The sequence below is a fragment of the Schistocerca nitens genome, chromosome 12 (assembly GCF_023898315.1).
Source record: "Schistocerca nitens isolate TAMUIC-IGC-003100 chromosome 12, iqSchNite1.1, whole genome shotgun sequence".
Classification (NCBI taxonomy): domain Eukaryota; kingdom Metazoa; phylum Arthropoda; class Insecta; order Orthoptera; family Acrididae; genus Schistocerca; species Schistocerca nitens.
This window is the reverse complement of record NC_064625.1, coordinates 20,329,962-20,351,927: the sequence shown is the minus strand read 5'-3', so window position 1 is coordinate 20,351,927 and position 21,966 is coordinate 20,329,962. Positions and strand designations below refer to the sequence as shown.

The 21,966-nt window shown below is 46.8% G+C and overlaps 1 protein-coding gene across 1 annotated transcript in view; it reads left to right on the top strand.

Moving 5' to 3' along the window:
- The window catches only part of LOC126215326 (ubiquitin carboxyl-terminal hydrolase 1), an 87,457-nt gene that overhangs the window by 4,742 nt on the left and 60,749 nt on the right, over positions 1 to 21,966 (top strand). The window lies entirely within an intron of this gene.

Here is a 21,966-nt window from a genome sequence, read left to right as displayed (position 1 = left end):
GTGAGAGATTCTTTGTGCACTCTTAACACTGTGGATCTTGGAATACTGAATTCCCTAATCATTTTGTAAATGGAAGGTCCTGTGCGTCTAGCTCCAGCTACCATTCTGTGTACAAATTCCCGCTGTGTGACCATAATCACGTCGGAAACCTTTTCGTGTGATTCACCTGATTACATGTGACAGCTCTGCTAAAGTACTATCGTGTTATACCTTATGTACATGATACTGCACCATCTGTGAATGTGCTTACTGCTATCCCATGACTTCTGTCACGTCAGTGTATATTATTGTATAAGTTACACACATTCTCCTAATAATTCCGAACATCTTATTGAGCACTTTTTCTTAGTCAGGTCCTATGAAAGTGTCATGGTTTCTTAGTCTTCCTTCCAGTTTTAAGTGCAATCTCAGGACAGCCTCTTTGATGCCTTTACCTTGCCTAAAGCCGACTTATTGACATCTATCAAAACCTCGGTTTTCTTTTCCTTTCTTCTGTATATTACTCTTGTCGGTAGCTGGGATACATGAACCATTGATTTGATTCTGCAATAGTTCTTGCACTTACCTGCCCCTCCTTTCTTTGGATTTGTTTGGATGATACTTTCCTAAAAATCTGATGGTACAAGGGTTGTCCCAGCATATCCAACTGAACGTGTAGATGGCGTTTATTTCAAATAAATTGCTATGGTAGAAAGTACCATTGCTATTAAGCTTATTTTGGAGTTACAAAATTAAACATTTGCTTAGCAGCCATCAATAGTGAACGTTCTCAGCAAATTTGTAAACAAGGAAAAAAATGGCCACCCTTACAGATTTTTTTTTTTTTTTTTTTTTTTTTTAAATTATGGTTTTATGGCGCAAATCTGCTATGGTCATAAGTGCCCATCCTGTGGCTTAGTGAAGGGTAAAAACAGGAAATTAAATCAGCATCTATGGGACCGGAACTCGAGGAGGAGGGAAATGAAAAATGGAAGGAAATCTGAGAAAAGTGCTGTTGAAGGGGGGTTGTTTTCCCCAAAAAGGAGCTTCAAATGACCGATGTCATCTCACTAACACTTATAAACTCTGGGATGCAATCGGTGGAGTGCGCGTCATCTACTAAAATGGAAGATATCAGGCGACAGATGTAAGCGGGCGCGTAATGGATTAAAATAGGGGCACTGAACGAATAGGTGTCCCACTGTCACAGTTGAGAACAGGGACAAAAGGGGGGGAGGATCGCCACTTTAAAGATGTCGATGACTACAAAGACAGTGCCCAGTCTGGAGTCTAGTTAAACTTACCTCCCGACGATGAGGGTGGGAGGAGGAGATCCAAGCACAGGGAAGTGGTTTAACATCCCATAATTTATTGTCCTGAAGTGCAGACCAATATGTGTGCCATAAAAGAGCAACGCGATGACATAAAATGCTCTGTAGATCGGCAAAGGGAACCATGCGAACAGTGGGCTGAGGAAGAGAGACAGCAGCCTTTGCCGCTATATCGGCTGCCTCGTTTCCGCATATACCAACATGCCCTGGGATCCAGAGGAATGCCACAGAGATGCTCCCCCAAGTGGAGCATGTGGAGGCAGTCCTGAATCCGGCGGACCAGAGGGTGGATGGGATAAAGAGCTTGGAAGTTGAGAAGAGAGCTGAACGAATCCGAGCTTATAACATACTGAATCCACTGATGGCAACGGATGTATTGGATAGCTTGGAGAACAGCGTGAAGCTCCGCAGTAAAAACCGAACACTGGTTGGGAAGCTGAAACCTAATAGGGGTGTCGTCAATAATAGAGGTACTCCCGACACCAAAGGTGGTCTTGGAGCTGTCAGTATAAATAAATGTGGCATCCTCAGTTTTTGCGCATAGAGCAGCAAATGCTTGACGATAAACTATAGGGGGGGGGGGTGGTACTATCTTTGGGAAGCTGACAAAGGTCACGGAGAAGGCAGGTTTTGAGGCCAAAGCCAACGTGTTGTCGTACCCCCAATTGTGAAGAGAGTTTTAAGAAATTGGAAGGAAAGGGGATATAGCAGCTGATGGAAGTGGACTCCCTGTGGTAGTAGAGAGGAAGGGTTGCCTGCATACCCTAAATCCAAGGAGCCGTCGAAAAAAAGGGCATGGGTCAGATGAGCAGGCACGGATGTCAGATGATTAGCATAACGACTCAGAAGGGTAGCTCGCCGTTTGGACAGTGGAAGTTCAGGAGACTCAGCACAAAGTCTCTCCACAGGGCTAGTGTAAAAAGCTTCATATGCTAAACGCAGTGCATGGTGGTGGACAGAATCTAGATGCCAAAGAATAGACGGCCATGCAGGGGAGTAAACTGTGCTTCCATAATCCAATTTCGAGCAAGTTAAGATGTGATATGGGCAGAGGAAGACCACTTGGTCCGCTCCTCAGGAGGTACCTCTCAGAACATGGAGGGTGTTGAAGGATCGCAGACAGCGAGCTGAAAGATATGAAACGTGGAAAGACCAGCCCAGTTTTCTGTCAAACATATCGCAAGAATTTGGCGACGTCCGCGAATGGAAGGTCAACAGGGCCTAGATGTAGGGAAGGTGAATAAAACTCTGTATGATGCCAAAAATTTACACAGACGGTCTTACTGGGAGAAACTCAGAAGCGAGTCTCAGGGCTCTATGAGTGGAGACGATCGAGACTTCCTTGAAGATGTTGTTCAAGATAGCTGGTCTGTTGCGAGCAGTAGTAGATTGTAAAATCGTCAACAAAGAGGGAGCCGAAACATTGGGAAGGAGACAATCCATAATTGGATTTATGGCGATGGCAAACAGTACAACACTTAGTATGGAGCCTTGGGGCACTCAGTTTTCAAGGGAGAAAGTACGGGGTAGAGTAGTGTTCACCCACACCTTAAATGTGCGCTCTGTCGTAAATTTACTGATGAAAAGGGTTAGCTGACCTCGAAAGCCCTTAGAGAACAGTGTGCAGAGGATGCCTGTCCTCAAACATGTATCGTATACCCTCTCTAGGTCTAAAAAGTGACTACTGTTTGGCGTTTCCTGAGAAAATTGTTCATGATATAAGTGGTGAGAGCAACAAGATAGTCGACTGTGGAACCATGCTTTCGGAAACTGCCATTATAGGATGAAATACTTGCATTTGAAAGGTCTTAGCCCAATTAAAGCTGAGCTAGATCCTCTCTCGGGAAATTTGCTCCTCCCAGAGAAATATTGGCTGACAGGATTTAAGCAAGGATATAAGAGCTGCCAAGATGAACTTCAGCATATCAATCAAATCAGGTGACCACACAAGAAATTTTGAAGGCTTAAAGTGCACGAACTAGCAGATGTCATAGGAATTTCGTAGTGCTGTATATCGCATACAGACTGAAAATTTGCACATGCAAAGGCTGTACTCACGATGGGTGCATTACTCATAGTGGAACAGAAGTACCTTTGTGAGGATGTTTGTCGAGTGTTTTTGCTGCAGTAAAAAGAGGGTTTTTGCATTGTCATAGTTGTGGATGAAACATGGGTTGATTATTTCATATCTGGGATGAAGGAACTGTCAAAACATACATTGGAAGGGCAGGATCGGCTTCAAAGAAGGTCAAGACAGTTCCATGTGCAGGCGAGGTCATGGCGTCAGTTTCTTTGGGTGTGCTTTGGTAACTTTCATTCCTTATCATTGAAAAAGAGTAAGTCAGTGGTGAGTATTATGCCAACTTATAGCACAATTTGAGTGATGAAATGGAGCAAGAATGACCGCATTTCGAGAGAAATATTTTGTTTTGTCTCAGTGCAACAGTTTACACTGCCATTATCCCCATGGGGCGCTTCCCCTAGGATTTTAGAAATTCTGATGGAATGTTATCTGTCCCTCCTGCCTTATTTGAGCTTAACTTTCCCAAAACTCTTTTAAACTCGCTCTAGTGATATTATCTCCAATGTTTTCCCAATAGACTCCCATTTGTTCTGTCACATAAGGCAATTTTTTCCCCTCGTGAAAGTGTTCAGTGTAATCTTTCCACCTATCAGATCTCTTCACTGCGTTTGACAGTGATCATTGTCATTGGACTGTTAATGTTGCTGCTCTTGCTTTTGGTTCGACTGAAACTTGTTTTGGTCATTTCTTTTTGGATTTGTTAACATCTTCACAGGTAAAGTGCTGTTTTTGATAAGTTTCAGCAGTTTTATTCCTTCATCGGTATTGCTCTGATCATATAGTGTAGCGTATGGCATGCAAACTTGCGAATTGGGGAGGTGAGAGCGACCCAGACTGGATTTGCACGGCACATTTAATACTTCTGGTCTGGTACACTGGGCAGTGTGGTGGAGACTTCTCGCTTTTTGGGACTGGTCTTTGATGCCCGGTTGACGTGGCTTCCCCATAATCGCCAGCTTCAGCAAAGGTGCTACCCCTACACCTTAAACTTCACTGCCTCAGTAGCAACAGCTGAGGTGCAGACTGCACTACCCTTCTGCAGCTTTACAAAGTGCTAATCCAGTCCTGTCTTGATTATGAGAGTCTGGCATCAGTATCATGATAGTGTGCCCACATCCTCCTCCTCCTGCTGTGCAACGAGCCGCTAAATCTCTGCCCCCATCGGCGAAATCACCTGCTACACAACCGGCAGGCTGGAAAGGACAAAAGCCCACGCTCCCGTGAAGACTTCCTGTGTCCCTTGAGCCAGCAAATGAGTCTTTGTCTGCCAACTTTAAAGGCTCTAAGAAATCGGACAATTGCGAACGGTCTTCTCCTTCCCCAACTTGGAGATTCTCTTCAGCATCATGTGATATCTTCACCCGGCTGACATACATTTTGCCGGTGTGCAGTCCATACCTTTTTTTCTGCTGTGGAGTCTGCAGGCCAACCCAGAGAGAATGCTGATGCCCCTGTAGATTTCGTGGAACAGGATCCTCCAGCCCCAGCGGCCTATGGCATTGAGTTTTTGAAGGCCAACACAAAAAAAAGCATCCTTGTAACTGCTTTGACCTCTTTTACTTCGTTCAAGTCCATTTTGATCTCCTCCCCCTTCCTTAGGACGGCATTCCACTTGCAGGGGGGAGTAATGTTCTCGGGATGATGTCTACAGCCAAACCATCTCATTGCACACCCAGCTGCAAGCTGTTGCAGTGCACATTTGCCTTCCTCGTTTCACCTTTACAATCTGTAGCCCTCACTCATTTACTGTCACGAAGGCAGACGACAGACTTACTCCAGCTTATTGGTTAACTCCCTCACCCCTTTTTTGCTGCTCGGCAACTTTATGCCCCCCCCCCCTCCCCCAAATACTTTTTGTGGCTTTCGGAGAACCTGTTAGAGGGGTTCCACCTTGGCTGACCTTCTCAATCAGCTTAACCTCATTTGTCTTAACACTGGAGCAGCCACATTCCTTTCCGACCCCATGTACACAGATTTTCATTTCGATCTCTCATTCTGCAATGCCCAGCTTGCCTGTCATCTAGAGTGGTCTCTGCTGACACATCCTTGAGTGATCATTTCCCTTGCACTATCCATTTGCCGACTCCTACCCCTCTTGCATGTAAACCGAATTGATAGTTTTCTAAGGCCAACAATTTAGAGCGTCGAGGTGTTCATTTCATCCAGCGCATTCATCGGGGTCTGAAGGATAATCAGATTGCTACCGGTGCCTTCATCTTGGCCTTCGAAGGTGATACATTACCACAGAAGGTCAAGGTGATGGTCTACCGCTGCATTGTCAAGCCCTATATCCCTCCACCGATGCAGTGCTTTAAGTGCTGGAAGTTCGGCCATATGTCTTTCCGCTGTACTTCCAGCCTCACATGTCGAGACTGCGGATTCCATCACTTCCCAATACTCCATGTGCCCCGCCTCCCATCTGTGTCAGCTGCCGAGAGCATCATTCACCTTGCTTGCCAGACTACAGGATCTCACAGAAAGAGCGGAAAATCATGGAATATAAGACCCTCGACCAACTGACCTATACTGAGGCTAAGAGGAAATATGAACGACTGCGAATGACTTCCTCATGTGCCACTGCTACGACAACCCTGATAGCTCCATCAGTTCAGTGAATTCCAGTCGGCTCACTAAGCCGTACAACTCCGCGTGCCCCCTTGCCCATGGGGGGGGGGGGGCACTACCCACCCTGTTGCCCATGCGCCACCTGCCTCAGGAACAACACCTTCCCCCCCCCCCCCCCCCCCCACCCCACCCATCGAGGACGTCCGTCACCGCTTCTAAGCCAGAGAAGCATCCATCTTCTTCGGCTCCTCTCACTCCCAAGGGGTCCCTTTGTTCCCTCCCTCCCCAGGTTTCCACGAGTGGGAAGGATGACGTCCGGCAGTGGTATAAGTGCCCACAAGCAGCTGGTAGTAGGACTCTACGATTGTCGTTCGTCCTGGAGACTGAATCAGTGAAGCCTTCCCAACCAGTGAAACCCAAGGAGCAGCGAGAAAAGTCCAAGAAGAAGACCTGTAAGATGAAGGAACTTGCGGTGGTACCCACCCTTGCCGCAACCTACAGGCTTTGCGTCTGAGGGCAAGGTAGAGATTCTGGCATCCGCTGAGGACCTAGATCTCGCTGGACTCTGACACAATGGATGTCACTCGCACATGTACTATAGCTCCACTGGAAGCTGCTGAACGGCAGCTGTAGGGCGCTATCCGAAAGGTGCTGTCTTGGGCTGTAACGCATGGCTTCCAGTTTTTGGCTGCCAAGATCTGCGTTATGCATTTCTGCCGGCGACGCACTGTTCACCCTGAGCCACGGCTTTATCTTGACGGTGAACCTCTCGCTGTGGTGGAGACATCGGTTTTTGGGATTGGTTTTCGATACCCGGTTGACTTGGCTGTTTCATATTCGGCAGCTGAAACAAACGTGCTGGTGGCATCGTAACGCTCTTCGTTGCTTGAGTCACACCAGCTGGGGTGTTGATTGGTCGACCCTTCTACGGCTGTACCAGGCGTTAAATTCAGTCCCGTCTAGATTATGGGAGCCTGGCTTACGGTTCAGCATCCCCTTCCGCTTTGTGGTTGCCTCACAGCGGGATCCAACTCGCCACTGGAGCTTTCCGGACAAGCCCTGTCAACAGCATACTTGTGGAGGCAGGAGTTGCTCCATTGCGGTTCCAGTGCCAACAATTACTGGCCGCTTATTCTACAGATGTTTGTAGCTTGCCCGGGCATCCCAGTTATAGTCTCCTGTTCCCTCAGTCAGTTGTCCATCTTCTGGAACGGCGGCCCCAGTCAGGATGTATGATCGCGGTTCGCGTCAGAGATCTTATCTCTGGGCTTGAGGTTTTCCGTCCTTCACCTCTTTTCCGGGCCCCTCTGCGTATACCCCCATTGTGTGTGCCCCACCCGTGCCTTCGGCTCGATTTGACACAGGGTCCGAAGAACTCGGTCCCTCCTGACGCCCTCCGCCGCCGCTTTCTTTCAATCCTTTCCGCGTTTCAAGGCTCGATGGTTGCTGGTCATGTTGGTTATGCTCTTACTCTAGGGGATCATAATGAACAACACTCTCGGAGAGTGCCCTCGGGTCAGTTTTGCGGCAGAAGGTACTTTGCACCTGGGGTGAAGAATGGTGCGCCTTGCCTTCACCTGACAAACTTAGGGCCATCGAGGAGGCTACCGGTGTGTGGCGCTCCTCCTTGCGGGTCTCTCGTAAGGACTCTGTTGTCCTCTGCCGGCTGCGCATTGGCCACACTTGGATAACGCACAGCTCTTTATTGCGCCGCGAGGACCTACATTTATGTCGCTGCAGGTCATCTTTGACTGTGCTCCACATCTTGTTGGGCTGCCCGCTTTTAACTCCGTTCAGGCAGATGTTTGTGCTGCCTGATATGCTTTCTGCACTTTTATCAGATGGCGTTGCGATGGCAGATTTAGTTTTGAGTTTTATTCGTGCAGGGATTTTTTTTTATCGCTTAATAAGTGTTTGTCCTTTTTTTGCATTGAGTTTGGCCTTTGGCCTACGATTTTAGACTGGGGTTTTAGTGCGTTTCTTGGTGGTTGGCTTCTCTCTCTCTCTCTCTCTCTCTCTCTCTCTCTCTCTCTCTCTCTCTCTCTCTCTCTATGGTCGGCCAAACACTGTCACACTCAGTGTGATTTTAATTCCTTTTGTCTGGTCTCTGTCTGTGTCTTCCTTGTCGTGTGTCGTCTCTTGTCATCTCCATTGTTTGTTTTTATTCCTTGTGGGGGTTTAATGTTCATGGATAAGGTCCCAATGGCCCTAGTAGCCTGGTCCCTTCAATCCCACAAACCAACCAATCTGCCCGAGAGCCGGACGGTGTTAACATTCAGATTTTGGAGCACCTTTCTCCTGCGAGCGAGCACTTTCTCATTCAAATGTACAATCACATGTGGACACATCGCATGTTTCCCAGATGCTGGCATGAAACTACTCTCATACCCATACCAAAGCCTGATATGGCCAAGCAACTTCCTTCTAGCTTCCGCCATGTTTCTCTCATCAGCTGTGTTTGCAAGGTGACAGAACGTAGGATTCGTGACCGGCTGGTATAGTGGCTCGAGTCTTGAACCCTACTAACCACTGCACGACTTGGATTTTGTGTGAGCTGCTCTGCAGTGTACCATCTCGTCACTTTGTCCTCTAATGTCATGAGCGGTTTTCTGTGGAAATACCAGGCTGACTCCATGTTTCTTGAGTTTGTATCCTCCATAATCTGTACATGTGGGGCTTCATAGACCCATTTCCATTAGGAATTTTTAAAAGACAGAGTTTTGAAGGTATGTGTGGGTCCTGCCTTGTCCTCTTGGCTATTATGGACTGTCTCCCGCCAGGCATCCCTGGCACCCTTTTTGTCAATGCCTTTGTGATCTATTGCAGTTGTCTCATTGAGCAGTGTATTCAGCAACATCTCAATCGTCTTTACTTGTAGCGTTTTGACAGTGGCTTTTGCTTTTACACTGACAAAACGATATGTATGAATTTGTGGCAGCTCCATGGGTTACTCCCACCTTCTTTACATCCTGCCCTGTTGCCTTTTTATTTGCTAAAACTACAAAATTCCTGGGGCTTATGCTTGATAGGAAACTTTATTAGTTCTCCCATGTCTTACCTGGCTGCACGCTGTCCCAGTCAGTCCCTCAATGTGCTCTAAGTGGTGCTACCTAGGGAGTGGGTCGGAACACCCTCCTCTGTTTGTACCATTCTCTTGTCTGTTTGAAACTAGATCATGGCTGTTTCGTTTGTTTGTCTGCACATCCGTCCATCTTAGGCTGTTTTAGCGCAATCCACTATCGTGGAATGTGTTAGCCACTGGCACTTTTCACACTAGTTCGGTTGAGAGTATCTATGCACAAGCTGCCGAACTACCACTGTCATATTGGTGCGACGCCCTCCTCAGCAGATATGCAGGCCATTTGTCTGCCATGCCTCGCCACCCATCCTGTACCCTCTGTGTCAATGACTCCCTTTACAATGGAGTGTGCCTTTCTTTTGTTACTTCCTGGATTTCACTTGTGGGGTTACTGCACCTGCAGCTTAACTTCACGCTACCTGCCGTGTTCCCGGTGGGTGTGAACCCTTCACCACTTTGGCTTGGAGCGGCAGTCCCTGTGTCTTGGTCTTCATTCGCTTCCTAAGGACACTACTCCGGATTCAATTTATTACTCTACATTTCTCGACCATTGCCCGCAACTTAGTGATGGCACCTTCGTGTAAACTAATGGCTCTAAGACTGACAGTCGTGTCGGGTGTGCGTTTGTCATTGGCACAGTCCATTTTCAGTATTGGCTTTCACAACACTGTTTAATTTTTGCAACAGAGCTCCTTGCCATTTATCACAGGCTTTTATGCTGATTGTTTCTATGCCCTTCAGGCCTCTGTGTGCTGTACAGTCCATCCCTTAGTGCAGCATGTTGAAGAAAGCTTTCACTTGCCCCCTCAGGAAGTGAATGTGATGTTGGGCCTGATGGGAAATGAGGCTGCTGATGATGCTGCCAAGGCTGCAGTCCTCCTATCTCAGCCTGGTAGCTCTTCCATTCCGTAGGATGATATCCTAGTTGCTGTCTGTTGGGAGATAGTGGCACTTTGGCATCACCACTTGTCTTCTCTTCTGGGGAACAAGCTCCGGGGAAATAAACCTCTCCCAGCAAGTTGTCCAACCTCCTCTTGGCCCCCTCATCACAAGGAGATCATTTTAGCTAGCTTGTGTATTTGAAACTGTCTTTCTAGCCATCGCCATTTGTTATGTGGTGCTTTGCCCCCACTTTGTGCTTATTGTCATCAGCATTTGATGGTTCATCATTTCCTGACCCAATGCCCTTTCTTTCCCCACTTATGTTTCATTGTATGTTTGCCATCTGAGTTATCGGCCACTTTAGCAAACGATGCACGGGCTGTTGACTGTGTTTTACTTTTTACCCATCGTAGCAATATGATGATGGACATTTAACCTTTGGTTTGGGAACTCCACTGTGTCTATGGCCTATTTTGTGGAAATGGAGAAATCAATTGTGTCTAAAGTAGTCACTTTGAACTCTCTATTTCTTGGTGATCCAAGGTTATGACATGGGCACTTATGAGCTCTGTTGTTTTTCCACAAAAAAAAAAAGGTCACCCTCGTCATCATGGTAGCTGGACCAGATACACCACTCTGGAGTCTGACTTGCAACATGAGCCTTTCAAACTAGCCCTGTGAACAGCCTACTCATGGAAGTTGGGATCCCTCTACTATGGATCAGGTGCCAATAACAGCCATTTGATTATGCTGTATGCATTTGCAGCTCCCCTAAGTATTCTTTTTCCTAGTAGGGAGATCAATCTGCCACAACAGACACCCAGAATGGGGGTCACAATTGCAGTTTGATTAGTGTCTCTGCTCTGTACTCGAACTTCCCCCACTGCTGCCTCTTGTGAAGGAGCAATTTCGTACGCCACCGTGGCGTGTCCCCCGATCTCGGAACGGTCTCGAGTAGTCCTTAGGACCAAATTCAGTTGATCTTGTTGGTGTTTAGCCACCTGTTCCTGGCTCTACTTGATGCATTTCCGGGTTCAGGCATGGTATATGCTGATGGCTCAGAGATTGATGAATGAACCGATTTTGCGTACTCACATGCAAGGTGTAGTGAATTACAGTCCCTCCTGAATGGATGTAGTGTCTACACTGCTGAATTTGTGGCCATCAAACAACTCATTAGCCGTGCTCGTTCTTGCACCAGCAAGATGCTTCTAATCTGCTGCGGCTGCCTGAGTGGCTATAGACAAGTGCTACGCTCATTACCCCTTAGTCACGACTATCCAGAATTTTACCCCTCTGCGGGCCTGGGAATTGGAATAGGCCCGAGGTATTCCTGCCTGTCATAAGAGGTGACTAAAAGGAGTCTCACACTTTTCGGCCTTTATGTGATGGTCCCCTGTAGGGTTTGAACTCCATTTTTCAAAATTTTCCCGAAGAGCGAGCCAATTGGGGAAGGGTGCCTTATATGGTGCATCGTGTCCATCGTGCATTGAGATCTTCAGCCCTCTTTCTCATTGTGGCATTGCAGTCCCACTCATCCTCCGTCTCTTCAGCGAGGACACCTTCCTGGGTGCGTTTTCCTCCACCCACTATGCAGTGTTGTTTTCTGCGTCGACAATGACCATGGAATTCTTTGCACCTCATATCCAGCACGGTAGCCAGTCCATTGTGGTGGGGCCACCATGTACTACCCTGTTGGTTGTAGCCCCCTGAGTACAGAGGGATCGCTGTGCTGGTGACTGCGCCGTTAACTCCCCCCGTATGCCAAGGAGCAGATGCCCGTCACCCTGGGACATCGGGACTCCCGCCAATGGCCATCCTGCCAGGTGGCCTTTGCTGTGGCTGGGTGGCGCCCGTGGGGAGGGCCCCTGGTTGGAGTTGGTGGCATCAGGGCAGATGACGCACAATGAAGTGTACCACGTCATCACTTGCTGGTGATCACATGCCAGCGGTCTCTAAGCGTTCCAAGTCTCGGTACAATGCAAGGAAGTATCATCCTAAATCGTTCCCATCACTGGCCACACCATGGGAGGAACACCAGGCTAAGGATGGCAGTGAACCTTATTCGCCCCAGTACCTCGTATGTACGAGAGATGATGGGGACTTCTTTGTCTCGATGAAGCCTCAGTTTTTTGTAGAGCATTTAGAGGACACGTTTGGGGTGGTGGAGGGCTTGTCCAAAATGCGGTCAGGTTCAGTCTTGATAAAAACGGTATCCTCTGCCCAGTCACGGGCGTTACTCATTTGTGACAAGCTCTTGGATGTTTCCGTTACCATCATGCCTCATAAGAGCTTAAATATGGTCCAGGGTATTATATTCCAGAGGGACTTTCTTTTGCAGTCTGGTGACGAGCTGTGCGCCAACTTGGAGCGATGAGGAGTTCATTTCGTCCAGTGCGTCCATCGGGGTCCGAGGGATATTCAGGTTGCTACCTGTGTCTTCATCTTGGCTCCGTGTGCCTCGCCTCCCATCTGTGTCAACTGCAGAGAGCATCATTCCCCTTGCTCACCAGACTGCAGGATTTTACAGTGAGAAAGGAAAATCATGGGATACAAGACCATGGACCGATTGACCTACACTGAGGCCAAGAGGAAATTTGAGCACCTACATCCTGTGGCTATGACCTCCTCTTATACCGCTGCTACGAGAACAGTTGTAGCCCCATCAGTTCTGTGAGTTCCTGTCGGCTCTCAGAACCGGAAGAGTACACCTGCCCCCTTGATGGTGGGGGACACTTCCCTCCCTGTTACTCCCTCACCACGTACCTCAGGAGTACTGTCTCACTAGGAAGGGGTCTCTTGGGTCACTCCCTTCCCAGGTTTCTGCTAGTGGGAAAGATGACACCAGCCAGTGGCTGAAGTGCCCAAAAGCAGCTGGTCGTAGGGATTCACGATCATCCTCAGCCTCGGAGACTGAATCAGGAAGCCCTCCCAGCCAGAGAAACCCAAGGATCAGCAAGAGAAATCCAGAAAAAAGACCTACAAGACCAGAAGACCCACAAGCCCAAGGGAATTGCGGTGGCACCCACACCACCGCTGCCTACAAGCTCTGCGTCTGAGGATGAGGTGAAGATTCTGGTGTCCACTGAGGACCTAGATCTCGCCAGACTCTCAGACACAATGGATACAGCCTGTTCAGGAAATAAGTTGGTGGTAGCAAGTGACCCTGAGGCATAGACTGCCTCAGTGAGTGTTTCATACCTTCCCTGTCTCACGATCACCTCATCCTCCAGTGGAATTGTGGCAGTTTTTTCCACCACCAGGCTGAGCTACGGCAACTGTTAAGCTTTACACCTGCTTTCTGCATTGCTGTCCAGGAAACCTGGTTCCCGGCAGTGCAGATCCCTGCCTTTTGCAGCTATAGTGGATATTAAACTTCCTGGTAGATTAAAGCTGTGTGCCAGACCGAGACTCAAACTCGGGACCTTTGCCTTTCGCGGGCAAGTGCTCTACCATCTGATCTACCCAAGCACGACTCGTGCCCCGTCCTCACAACTTTACATCTGCCAGTACCTCATCTCCTAACTTCCAAACTTTACAGAAGCTCTCCTGAGAACCTTGCAGAACTAGCACGGGGCGTGAGTCATGCTTGGGTAGCTCAGTTGCTAGAGCACTTGCCTGCGAAAGGCAAAGGTCCCGAGTTCGAGTATCGGTCTGGCACACAGTTTTAATCTGCCAGGAAGTTTTGTATCAGTGCACACACTGCTGCAGAGGGAAAATTTCGTTCTACAGCGGATATTACAAGAACAGTAGCGAATATAATAGTGTCATGTGGAGTTTGCGTTCATGTCCTGAACTCGGTATGTAGTGAACATGTTCCCCTTCGAACTCCTCTTGAAGCTGTGGCTGTCAGGATACAGATGACGCATTAAATAACTGTCTGCAACGTATATCTCCCTCCAGATGGTGCAGTGCCCCTGAATGTACTGGCTGCACTGATTAACTCCCTAAACCTACCCTACTTTTGGGAGATTTTAGCGCAAATAATCCCCTGTGCGGTAGCACCATGCTTACTGGCCATGGCAGAGATGTCAAAAATTTACTGTCTCAACTCGACATCTGTCTCTTAAACACTGGGGCTGCCACGCATTTCATAGTGGCTCAGGGTAGTTACTCAGCACTGATTTATCAATTTGCAGCCCAGGACTTCTCCCATCTATCCACTGGAGAGCACATGACAACCTGTGTGGTAGTGACCACTTCCCCATCTTCCTGTCACTCCCCCGGCGTCATGCCCATGGATGCCCACCAAGATGGGTTTTAAACAGGGCAGACTGGGTAGCCTTCACATCTGCTGTCACTGTTTAGTCTCCCCCACGTGGTGCCATCGATGTTGTGATTGAGCTGGTCACTACAGTGATAATTCCTGTGGCGGAAAATGCGATCACTCTTTCTCTAGGGTGCCCCTGGCGAAAGACAGTCCCTTGGTGGTCGCCGGAAGTCGCTGAGGAAATTAAAGAGCGTCAGCGAGCTCTACAGCGATGTAAGTGGCACTCTTCTCTGGAGCACCTAATAGCCTTTAAGCAGCTCCGTGCCTGCATTCGCCAGCTTATAGAACGATCGAAACAGGAGTCTTGGGAGAGATACGTGTCGACCATTGGGTGCCATACATCACCCTCCCAAGTCTGGATGAAGATCAGACGTCTTTTTGGTTACCAGACCCCAACAGATGTTCCTGGCATTAACATCAATGGTATGTTATCTGCCGATGCAAACACAATCGCCGAGCACTTTGCTGAGCACTATGCTCGAGCCTCTGCATTGGGGAAATATCCCCCAGCCTTTCACACCCTCAGACGACGAATGGAAAGGAAAGTCCTCTCGTTCACTACACACCGTAGTGAACCATATAACACTCCATTTACAGAGTGGCAGCTCCTCGGCACCCTTCACAGTGCCCTGACACAGATCCTGGGCTGGATCGGATCCACAGTCAGATGATTAAACACCTCTCAACTGACTACAAGAAACATCTCATCTTGAACCGGATCCGGTGTGATGGTGTCTTTCCATTGCAGTGGTGGGAGAGCACCATCATTCCGGTGCTCAACCCGGTCAAAACCCACTTGATGTGGATAGCTACCGGCCCATCAGCCTTACCAACTTTCTTTGCAAGCTGCTGGAACGTGTATGGCGTGTCGGCAGTTGGGTTGGGTCCTTGAGTCACGTGGCCTACTGGCTCCATGTCAGGGCAGCTAATGCCAGGGTCGCTCTACCACTGATAATCTTGTGTCCCTCGGGTCTGCCATCAGAACAGCGTTTTCCAGACACCAACATCTGTTTGCCGTCTTTTTTTAGTTACACTGAGCATACAACATGACCTGGCGACATCAAATCCTTGCCAAATTGTACGAGAGGGGTCTCCGGGGCCCGCTCCCGATCTTCATCCAAAACTTCCTGTCGTTCCGTGTCCAAGTCAATGCCTCCCATAGTTCCCCCCACATTCAGGAGAATGGCAGGTATCTGTATTGAGTGTGTGTCTATTTTTAGTGGCTATTAACAGTCTAGCAGCAGCTGTAGGGCTGTCAGTCTCACCTTCTCTGTATGCGGATGGCTTCTACATTTCGTACTGCTCCTCCAGTACTGGTGTTGCTGAGCGGTGCCTACAGGGAGCCATTCACAAGGCGCAGTCATGGGCTCTAGCCCACGACTTCCAGTTTTCAGCCATGAAGTCATGTGTCATGCATTTCTGTTGGCATTGCAACATTAATCTAGAACCAGAACTTTACCTTAATGTAGTGGAGACATATTGATTTTTAGGACTGGTTTTCGATGTCCAATTGACACGGTTACCTCACCTCTGTCAGCTTAAGTGGAAGTGCTGGCAGCACATCAGTGCTCTCCACTTCCTGCGCAACACCATCTGGGGCGCTGATCGCTCTACGCTGCTGCAGCTGTACAGAGCCATTTTTCATTCCTGCCTCAAATATGGGAGTCTGGTTTATGGTTCGGCAACTCCCTCAGCATTGCATTTACTCAACCCAGTGCACCACTGTGGCGTTCGCCTCACAGTGGGAGCTTTTAGAACGAGTCCGGTGACCAGTGTCCTGGTGGAGGCCGGAGTCCTTCCAATGAAGGTTAAGCGTGTACAACTGCTTGCCAGCTATGTTGCACACGTTTCTAGTTCTCCTGCGCATCTGAATTACCATCTACTTTTCCCAACGACGGTGGTTCATTCCTGCATCGGCGGCCTAGGTCAGGGCTTACGATTGCAGTTCGCGTCCGATCCCTTCTGTCTGAACTGGAGTCCTTCCTGTTACCGCTTCTCTTCTAGATCCATTCACATACATCTCCATGGTGTACACCCAGGCTGCAGATTCTTCTGGACCTTTTGCATGGTCCTAAGGACTCCGTTAACCCTGCGGCTCTCCGCCATCACTTCCTCTCGATTCTCAACATGTACTGGAGCAATAAAGTGGTTTACACCGACAGCTCAATGGCTGATGGTTACGTAGGCTCTGGAGGACATATTGAACAGCACTCCTTGCCAGATGGCTGCAGTGTTTTCACTGCAGAGCTGGCGGCCATATGTCACACTCTTGAGCACATCCGCTCATGCCCTGGCAACTGATTTATCCTGTGTACTGACTCCTTGAGCAGCCTACAAGCTGTCGACTAGTGCTACCCTTGCCATCCTTTGGTAGCATCCATTCAGGAGTCCATCTATCCCCTGGAATGGTCCCGTCGTTCAGTGGTGTTTGTGTGGACCACAGGACACGTGGGAATCCCAGGCAACAAACTTGCCGACGGGCTGGCCAAACAGGCTACGCGGAAACCGCTTCTGGAGATGGGCGTCTCCGAAACTGACCTGCGTTCTGTTGTACGTTGCAGGCTTTTTTGGCTTTAGGGAGACGGTATGGCATAACAGTATGCACAACAAACTGTGTGTCATTAAGGAGGCTACGAATGTGTGGGAGTCTTCCATGTGGTCCTCTCGCAGGGAATCAGTTGTCTTCTGCTGGCTCCACATAGGTCATACGTGGCTTACGCACAGGTACCTCCTCCGTCGCGAGGACCCACTTCGGTGTTGCTGTGGCTCACAAATGACTGTCGTCTCCATCTCTTGCTGGACTGCCCACTTTCCACCACTCTGCGGTGGATATTTAACTTCCTCAGCACCTTGCTTTTGGTGTAGGGGGACAGTGCCTCAACAGCAACTTCAGTTTTACATTTTATTCATGAGTGTGGATTTTATCATGTGATTAAAGTTTTAGCACCTGTCCTTTGTCCCTCTGTGTCCTCCTCCATAGCACTTTTATGGTGGAGGTTTTAATGTGTTGCAAAGTGGCTGGCTTCTCCTTTTTGTTCTCGTGGCTGGCCAGCCACTGTAATGTGCTTTCTTGTTTTACTCTCTTCTACATGTTTCTTGCATGTCTGTTGTTTTCTTGTCCGATTTTGTCCATTTTAGTGTTTGTTGCCCTTCTGTCATTCTTGTGGTTTTCTCTTTTCCTCCAGCTGTGTTTTGTATGTCTTGATTATTTTACTCCCACCTTTGTGGAATTATTTCAACCGGAACAAGGGACTGGTGGCCTACCAGTTTGCCCCCCTCCTCCCTCCCCCTCCCTTTTAAACCAACCAATTAACCTATCCAGGATTTTCTTTCTTCCTTTCCAACCTCCGTCAAATAGACGGCCAGTCATCTTCATCTGGACCCCTGGACATGAGAGTATCTCAGGGAATGAACGTGCTGACTGGTTGGCAGAGTTGGCTACCAGTTTGCCAATTTTGGATGTGAGGTGGGGGTGGGGGGGTCCCAGAACTGGACCTTCGATCGACTTTAAGCCATCAGTTGTTGGAGTTCTGGAAATTGTAAATGGCCAGACAGAGAGCAATAAAGGAGACCAAGATCACGTGGCATTCTTCACTTCACGCAGGGGATCCACTGTACTTTGTCGGCTATGCATCGGTTGAACTCCGCTGACACATGACCATATTCTCAGGCACGGTGACCCAACTTCCTGCCAATGTGGTGCCCATCTGACGGTGGCCTGCATCCTGCTCGACTGCCCAAATTTGACTGCTTTGCAGCGCTATCTGAACCTTCCTGACATGCTACCTGTGGTGCTAGTGGGTGATGCCAAAATGGCTGACTTGGTTTTGTGTTTCACCCATGAAGGTTGTTTCATTGACTGCCTGAAGGGCTGTAGGGGCTGCCCTTGCCTGCTCTGGCCCAGGGGCCCCATGGCAGCCCTTGCTCGGTAATCTGGTCTGGCTCCTACGCTTTCCACCTTTTTATTGTCTTTTACTTTTGCTGTTTTTAATGTTTTATCTTTTCTAAAATTTTGTCTTACCTGTGCTACTCATTTTTGTGGGGTAACAGATAGTGAGGTAATGCTGGTGGGGTGCAGAGGGTGCATCTCCCACAGCATACTACCCTCCAGGGACTTCAAAACTGCATTCTGGGCAGAGCAGTTCGTCCACCTTACCTCACTATCACTCCCCTCCTACTTCTCCTTGATTTTCTCTCTATCTAATTGTATCTTGCTTACCGTCGGGCTTACCATGATTTACCTTTCGTATCCCTCTTCTGAGGATTGTTACTGGTTCGATACATATAGGATGAAGGGATAGATGACCTCACAGTTTGGCCCCAACCGACCAGCAGCCTGAGCAGTTTTTGGGTGGGTTCACATGTTTGTTTTGGCAAATGCTGACCTGGTCGCAAAATTCTGCTTAAGGTATCAAGACAAACAAGCAGTTAAAATATACTAAAACACAGAATAAGGTGCTACGGTCGCAGGTTCGAATCCTGCCTCGGGCATGGATGTGTGTGATGTCCTTACGTTAGTTAGGCTTATATAGTTCTAAGTTCTAGAGGTCTGATGACCTCAGATGTTAAGTCCCATAGTGCTCAGAGTCATTTGAGCCATTTTTGAACCGAATAAGGTGTGCAGAATTCACAAGCAGGTGGAGCAAACAGTTTCCCTCACTTACAGTATGTTGACAACTGTAGTGTCAGGAACAGCATTTGGTCACAAAGGTTAATAATATGTTTTCAAAGTCCTGTAAAAACGGACCATGCTAGAGAAAGGAAGAAGGTGATTTGTTCACAGCTATTGTAGGGTACAGTTTGCATCGTTAGGTTAACTACCTTAGTGCCCACTGCTTCAATCACATAGATTGTATGGTCTGCACAGATTTTGGTTTTGTTCAGTTGAATGTGTATGCTCATGTGTAAATCGGAACATTATAAAAAACGTTAGGCCTATTGATGCTTTACATGGCTGCCAGTCTGTGCATAATTAGTGTTGCTATGGGTTAATTTTAATTTTGTATAGCAAGTCAAAAAAAGAAGCAAGGTAGGCAGGTGGTTCTATTGATATTAATATCAGTCTCACAACGAGCACTGAATTCTCATCTGAAACATGTATCAGTGTAAATGGAATCACATTTAAGTGTGATATCTATTTTGTCATCAGTAATGATTAGTTTGTGTAGTAATTGCAACAAATGTAATTTGATAAACATGTATTAGGCTTCCTGAAGAATCATGTCTCGGAGATAAGTTTTTTTTTATAGGCAGTTGTAACCAAGCCAGTTTGTCGTGGTGACTGTTAAACAGCTTTCTTTGATTTAGTTCACAAATTGCAATGCCTAAGCTTTCCATGCTAATTAAAGCTTTATTGTGGTCTTCTCTAAATGTGCTATTGACCAAAAAGCGGTTCTGTCATGAAATATTTTCATAAAACTTTTCATTCCCTATTTCACCATCCTTTTTTATTTTTATTGTTAAGCCTATGAAATCTTTGATGTACAGTGGTGAAATTTACAGCTACAATTCACACTGCGCCTTAAGGATCCCACCAACCACATTGGAGAAAAATGGCAAATTTTTGATGACCAATATTATATGTTAAATCTTAGGTTCTCTTGTTGTTATGCTGTATGTATATTAACTTAAGTAAATAACTTTGTGTGTTTGCTGTACTTAAGTGATATTGCTATTGGCTGACTTCATTATGTGTCATATTCTCAGAGTATCTGCTGTCATTGGTTAGTGAGATCAGATGACATGAGCTATGATTGGCTGACGAAAGCACATCATGCAGCGCATCTTTATTTCATTGCTTTGGAAACTATCAAGCTGTATTTCATGAAATTCTTGTTTATACTTTCGGAAATACACGATGCATATGTTGCCGCACTTCTTTCCAAAACATGTTGTTCTTTATTGAGTTTAATTTCCTAGTGCTGGGAAGCTATACACTGGTGTATAAAACCTTTACCATTCCAAGATTTTGTAAGTTTTACAGCTCCAGTGGAAAGTATATCGTCACTTGACATGGAAAAATGTGCTTTAATTAAGGATATAGTGTATTTTCACCCAGAAAAAATTGTATTTTTAATCAAGAAATCCCAGAAAAATCTGCAAAATTTTTTTTGCCCGCATATACCTTATTTACTCGAATCTAAGCTGCAACCAAATCTAAGCCGCACCTGAAAAATGAGACTCGAAATCAAGGGAAAAAAAATTCCCAAATCTAAGCCGCTGTTGAAGTTTGAGAATCGAAATTCAAGGGGAGAGAAAAGTTTTAGACCCCCCCCCCCCCCTCCAAATAGAAACAAAGTTGGTCCATTGTAACACGAGACACAATTTAGGTCGAATGGATGAAGGTACACCTACAGTAGTTTGGTTCGAGTCGTAAGCTTAACAGTTAAGCTTTACCAAGTAGCCATTGCTATGTGTCTGGCGCTCCGTCCATATTTATATGGGTACCCTTCCTTTTTTCACGTGCTTCGTCTGGTTTGAATCAATTACTTATTTTGCTTTGATCTCTTAAGTGCCGTTCTTTTTGTTATAGGTGTTTGTCACTCTAAGCTGAAAATGCATTATTGTACTGTGTCATGCATTGTTTGTCGCATTCTGATAATGAGTGTTTATGACTTGTCGCCGCTCGCGGCATGGCTTGCTTTTGTGCGCGCTACCGCAGGTTTCAATAAAAAAAAATAGAGCAGTTGTCTCATAACCAGAAACAACGGCAAGAGACTATTTGTTGTTGCTTACACTGCTGCTTTCTTTGATAAAGATCAACAAGAACCAAATAATAGACTGCGTATGATAGAATTTGTTCCGAACGAGAGTTTAGCGAAAGTTTTTCTCCATTTGAAAATCTCTGCAGACGCCTGTTTAGTACATTACATTCTGCACAGAAATTAGTCATCTTAGATTCGTGCTTCATTTCTGACTATCACTATTCAGCATAAGAATAATACGAATATAAACATGACATTATATGTATATTCTTCCTCGTTTGCTGTTGTCTCACTCTAGTTTCGTAGTTTATTAGGCAGACAGGATTTAAATGAGATAGCAGCAAACACGAAAGAACACATGGCATAATGTTTACATTCTTCTACCTTTTCTTTTAATTTATTTACTGACGCGTAGGTTTTGGTGCCAGTATTTATCTTTGTGCCTGCAAAGCATGCCTGTGTAGTGTTATATATATTACACAGCAGAAGTTAGTTGTGGCGATACCCACCAACATTTTTCAGAACTTCCGCTTACTTTGCACTCGATTCTAAGCCGCACACTGTTTTTTGGATTACAAAAACCAGAAAAAAGTGCGGCTTAGATTCGAGTAAATACGGTACTCCCTGCGTAGTAAAAATATTGGAGTAAAGTGACCTGACTGTTTGGCATTGTGATATCATCTTGGGCCCAAGCCGATGGCATATATTGGATGTTTCGCTACTTCAAATATCCTTTAACCCTTGAGCAGAAGCACCTTTGTGTAAAGTGTGCCAACCACAAATAACCTTATCTTGTACCATTCTATTGTTCACAATTGCGAGGCCATATCTACTCCCTCATTACTATTGCAGATAACACAGTAATAATTTGTGTTGACATACATCCAAGTGAGAACCGTACCCTAATACAAAGTAAACATAGATAGGTGAGAAAAAAGTTTTGGTCCAGGCAAGGAAATGACGCAGATTCTAAGCTAGCAGCACAATTCCACAATTAGGCAATTACCTGTTATGTAATTAGTAAACAAATAATTTGTTGGCAGGTTCAGATGCAGCTGCACTGTTTAATGCCT